This window comes from Carlito syrichta, unplaced genomic scaffold, assembly GCF_000164805.1.
Source record: "Carlito syrichta isolate Samal-C Ts95f unplaced genomic scaffold, Tarsius_syrichta-2.0.1 Scaffold123295, whole genome shotgun sequence".
Taxonomy (NCBI): domain Eukaryota; kingdom Metazoa; phylum Chordata; class Mammalia; order Primates; family Tarsiidae; genus Carlito; species Carlito syrichta.
The window spans coordinates 4,435-9,212 of NW_007067391.1; the positions used below are offsets into that span (position 1 = coordinate 4,435).

A 4,778-nucleotide genomic window follows, 5' to 3' on the forward strand; every position below is an offset into this window, starting at 1 on the left:
AGTTTTCCTTATATCAATTAAAATAGGAATGCAATTATAATCTCTTATCAATTAAAATAGAAATCCATTTGCTTTATGAACAGTATAGCCTTTCCAAGTCAAAAGTCTCTTAGAGAAGTACATATAAAAAAATGATCTAAGCCAGGTACAGTGGCCCATGCCTGTGGTCCAAGCTACTCAGGAGGATTGCTTGAGTCCGAGAGTTCAAGGTTATAGTGCACCATAATGAGCTTGTGATCAATATATCTACCTAAAAATGAAAATATACCTGAGAACTTTAATATAGCTATCTCACATCTTAGGTTCTCTTGCCTAAACGGAACAAAAATTCTATTTGGTTCCAGAATTTCCTTGCCTTATTCCCATCATATCTCTCAATCACTTTATATTTTCTTTTTCTTTTGAGTCAGAGTCTCACTCTGTCTCCCAGGCTGGGGTGCAGTGGCACATTCTGTCACTGCAGCCTCGACCTGCTGGCCTCAGATGATTCTTCTGCCTCAGCCTTCCAAGTAGATAAAATTACAGGCATGTGCCAGCATGCCTGGCTAATTTTTTGATTTATTGTAGTGATGAGGTCTCACATGTTGCCCAGGCTGGTCTCGAACACCTGAGCTTAGGCAATCCTCTCGCCTCTGCCTCCCAAAGTAGTGGGATGACAGGCATGAGCCATCATGCCTGGCTTACTCTACATTTTCAAAGCCCCCCAAACTAAAACTCTTACACATGCTAACAAATAAAACTACAAAGTGCCAAGGGTGATTAGAGTTAAAGGTCCACAATATTAGATAGATAAATGTAGCTGGGTGCAAGTGACTCCATGCCTGTAATCTCAGCACTTTGGGAAGCCAAGGAGGGAGGACTGCTTGAGGCCAGGAGTTTGAGAACAGCCTGGGCAACACAGCAAGACTCTATCTCTCCAAAAAGGAAAAGAAAGAAAAAAAATAGCTGTGCTTGATGTTGACCACTTTCCAGTCGCAGCTGTTTGAGAGGCTGAGGAGAGTGGATCACTTGAGACCATTAGTATGAGGCTGTTGTGTGTTATGATTGTGCCACAGTGCTCCAGTGTAGTGGCAAAGACTCTGTTCCTAAGTAAATAAAGAGTAAGAAGCCGGGCTCGGTGGCTCAGCTTGTAATCCCGCACGTTGGGAGGCTGAGGTGAGTGGATTGCCTGAGCCCGCGGGTTGGAGACCTGCCTGGGTCTCGAACTTGGTGAAACCTCATCTCTACAATAAATCAAAAAATTAGCTGGGCGTGGTAGCACATGCCTGTAATTCCAGCTACTTGGAAGGCTGAGGTGGAAGGATCGCCGGAGCCCCAGCAGGTTGAGGCTGTAGTGACCGGAAGCAGCCACTGCACTCCAGTCTGGGCGACAGAGGGAGACTCCAACTCAAAAAAAAAAAAGAGATAAATGAGCCAAAGGAAAAATATACAAATATTCAGATTAGCTCACACAAGCAACCTGTTTTCCCACAGTTCACAAGAAAACCCCATATTCAAGAAGTTAAGCATATTCCCAAGCTTGGAGCCAGACTCTCACAGCTTGGGATGTACCCTCTAAAGTGCATCAGATGCTGGTAATGAAGGATAGGGACACCTGTGCAGCAAGGAACTATGGGAGCTCATTCTCTCATCTCTCACGGCAGCAAAGAAATGTTAGTTCCCCCAGGCTTCCATTCTCCCATGTGAGGAAACTGCCAGATTCAGACTGAAGTGCTGATGAAAATGGGCTCCCAAATTAATTAACCCTGTATCCAGGAAAAAGAAGTCCTAACCTTCACAGACTGTCAATATGCACAGATTACACTCCAAGTGCACCTACGTTATGGATGCAAAACTTAATGTCTAAAAATAGGCCCAAGTAAAGCACAATTAACATTTTAGAAAGGGCTTCACCCTCCTCCCTTCCCCCAATCACATCTTTCTGTGGATCCCCAAGATTCCAGTATTCTAAGCTGGTCTCAGTACAGAGGGCTCCTTCCTTGGTGGGTGTGAACAGAGAGAACACCTGTAGGTGGAGGCTACCCAAGAAGAACCACTGGGCCTTCGGAGACCTTCCTTTGCCAGTTCAAGGGTGGTCTTAGCTTGGAGTTACCTGTCTCAGGTCTCTGATCCCCAGTCCCATGGCTCAGGATGACTACTGATAATTTCCAGTGAGAAAAACACAATCTTTAAGAATCCAGCTAAATTTCTCAAATCCAGTGATTATGTGTAAAGAAAGCAAGAAAATTGTAAGGCATGTTTGCTAACTCAACAAGAAAACCTACTAGTACTTTTTTTTTTTTTGAGTGGAGTGTCACTCTGCTTCCCAGACAGGAGTGCAGTGGCACACTCACGGCCACCGCAGCCTTGATCTGCTGGGTTCAGGTGATCCTTCCACCTCAGCCTCCCAAGTAGCTGGAACTACAGGCACAGGCCACCACACCTGGCTAATTTTTTGATTTATTGCAGAGACGAGGTCTTACCAAGTTGCCCAGGCTGGTCTTGAACCCTTGGGCTCAGGCAATCCTCTTGTCTCTCCCTCCCGAAGTGCTGAGATTCCAGGTGTGAGCCACCGCACCCAGTAACCCACTAGTATTTACTGCTTTCAGAAAATGAAAATATCAGTTAATTATTTCCAGGGCAAGAAATGGTTTGTTAAATAGTATTAATCATATCTGAACAGTTGTAGGTGTTGCAATTCTAACTTCTGGAATACCATTTGTGATCACCAAAGTATAAGAACAGACCTCAGAAACTTACAACATGTGCTCAGGGGAAGAATAAAGATTTTTAATAAATGCTATGTAATACTGGGATATTTTGTTTGTTTTCCCCAAGGTTCACCTCTTTCTTGCCACTTTGGAAATATTTTATACTATCTCTCAAGATCTACTGATTACATACATTTTACATTGATGGAAAAAAATGAGACTCAAGCAAATAAATCTTTTCAAGCTAACAAACCCAGAGAGACAGTTCTGACCTGGAACTGTCCTGAAAGAACAGATCACCCAGGAAAGTATTCTTTTGTTTATTTGAGTTAGAGTCTCACTCTGTCACCCAGGCTGAAGTGCAGTGGCATGCTCATGGCCACTGCAGCCACGACCTTCTGGGCTGGGGTGATCCTTCTGCCTCAGCCTTCCAAGTAGCTGGAACCACAGGTGTGCGCCAAGTTGCCCAGGCTGGTCTCGAACCCCTGGACTCAGACAATCCTCTTGCCTCTGCCTCCTAAAGTGCTGGGATTACAGGTGTAAACCACAGCGCCTGGCTGAAAGTTTTCAATAAGGAACCTCAATCCAAAGGAGTTCCCATAGGCTGTCTGTACCCAGAAAAAGATACTAGGAGAAGAGGCACAAAGATTTTTTACAAAGCAGTTCCACATGTAAAAGATCCACAAACAAAAAATAAATCTTTAAAAAAGAGCCATCCATTGTTTGTAGAAAAATGATTTAACTGTGCATATACAATACACCATAGAGGACAAAGAGTTGATGTTTTGAATTGGAGAGGCGAGGCCGGCACTTGGGAATACCAGGAGGGATCTGACCCCCACCCCATTATGGATAGCCCTAAGAGATACTAGGCTGGGGATCAGATTCGTGGATTTGAGACCCTGATTCTCACACCTTTGTCAGATTCGGGTAGGGGTGTCAACCAGTCGCCTTGGTGTGACAGGAGGGACCCCAGAGACCCTAGCTCTTCTCACGCCAGAGCCCCCGACTCAAGTCAGGTCTCTCCCCTGAGGACCTTCCCGTCGTCCTCGCATAATCTAGGGGAACGCGGGGCAGAGCGGGCGCAGAGGGCTCGGGGCCGAGGCCCAAGTCGCTGCGCAGGGACGGAACAGGACGCCCGGGGTCCACACTGCGGGCTTAATTCCACCCCGCGCCAGCGGGGACGCGGGTCTGCAGCCCCCGGGGCGGACCGCGGGGAGGCCCGGGCGCAGCCACCGCCCCTCGTCTCGGAGCACCCGGCACTGCACACTCACCATTCCCCAGCTTCCGGGGTGCCCCGGCATCCTCCCTACAGTTCCCTCAGAAAGTGCGGATGCCAGCGCGTCTGGAGGCAGCGGTAAAGCAATCTAACGGTTAAAGGGCGATGAGACGTTAGGCCAAGCCAAGCCCGAGTGCATAGTGACGTAACACGCCTCTCCGCAACGTGGTCGTATCCGCCTCTCAGGCGGAGCCCTTGATTGGTCAGTTAATACAGCCCCGCCCTCTTTTGTCCGAATGACGGCGAGGCGGCGAGTCTAACAGCTGAGCAGACCGCTTCCGCTCGTGGGCTGGAATTTGTTCCCTCCATGGGCACTTGTGTTTAAGCAGAACTTGTTCCGGATCTGGGGTTGGACAGGGAAATCTTCCTGCAGCTCTTTCTGAACGCGGGGTGGACATGGTGTGAGCAGGGAGTTCCAGTGTCAGTTTCCAGATGGAGCGACCCCTTGAGGAGCAAGTCCTGAGCAAGTACAGCACAGGAGGGTCACCTGTCATCCGGGGATCAGGGACTTGGCATAATGTTGCGAAGCATCTCATAGAATTGTGACCCTTGTTCACAAACAGACCCTTAAAAGTGACCTCATCATGTGTAATAAAGAGTTTGACTCCATTTTGATCTTTAATCATGATAGCGTTGAGACGCGCCTATACCTTCCCCATCTCCTCACATGTGACACTTTAGAAAAGGAACCCCAACCTGGGCTGGGGACCTTGCATCTGAGGCTGAGGTGGGAGGATCGCCTGAACCCAGGAGTTCGAGTCCAGCCTGGGCAACATAGCGAAACCCGCCCCCTCTTTAAAAACAAAACA

At 47.8% G+C, this 4,778-nt stretch overlaps 1 pseudogene; it reads left to right on the plus strand.

Annotated features, from left to right (window-relative positions):
- The first annotated feature begins 3,614 nt into the window (after nucleotides 1–3,614).
- LOC103249662 overlaps nucleotides 3,615–4,778 on the plus strand; it is a 3,625-nt pseudogene continuing 2,461 nt past the window's right edge.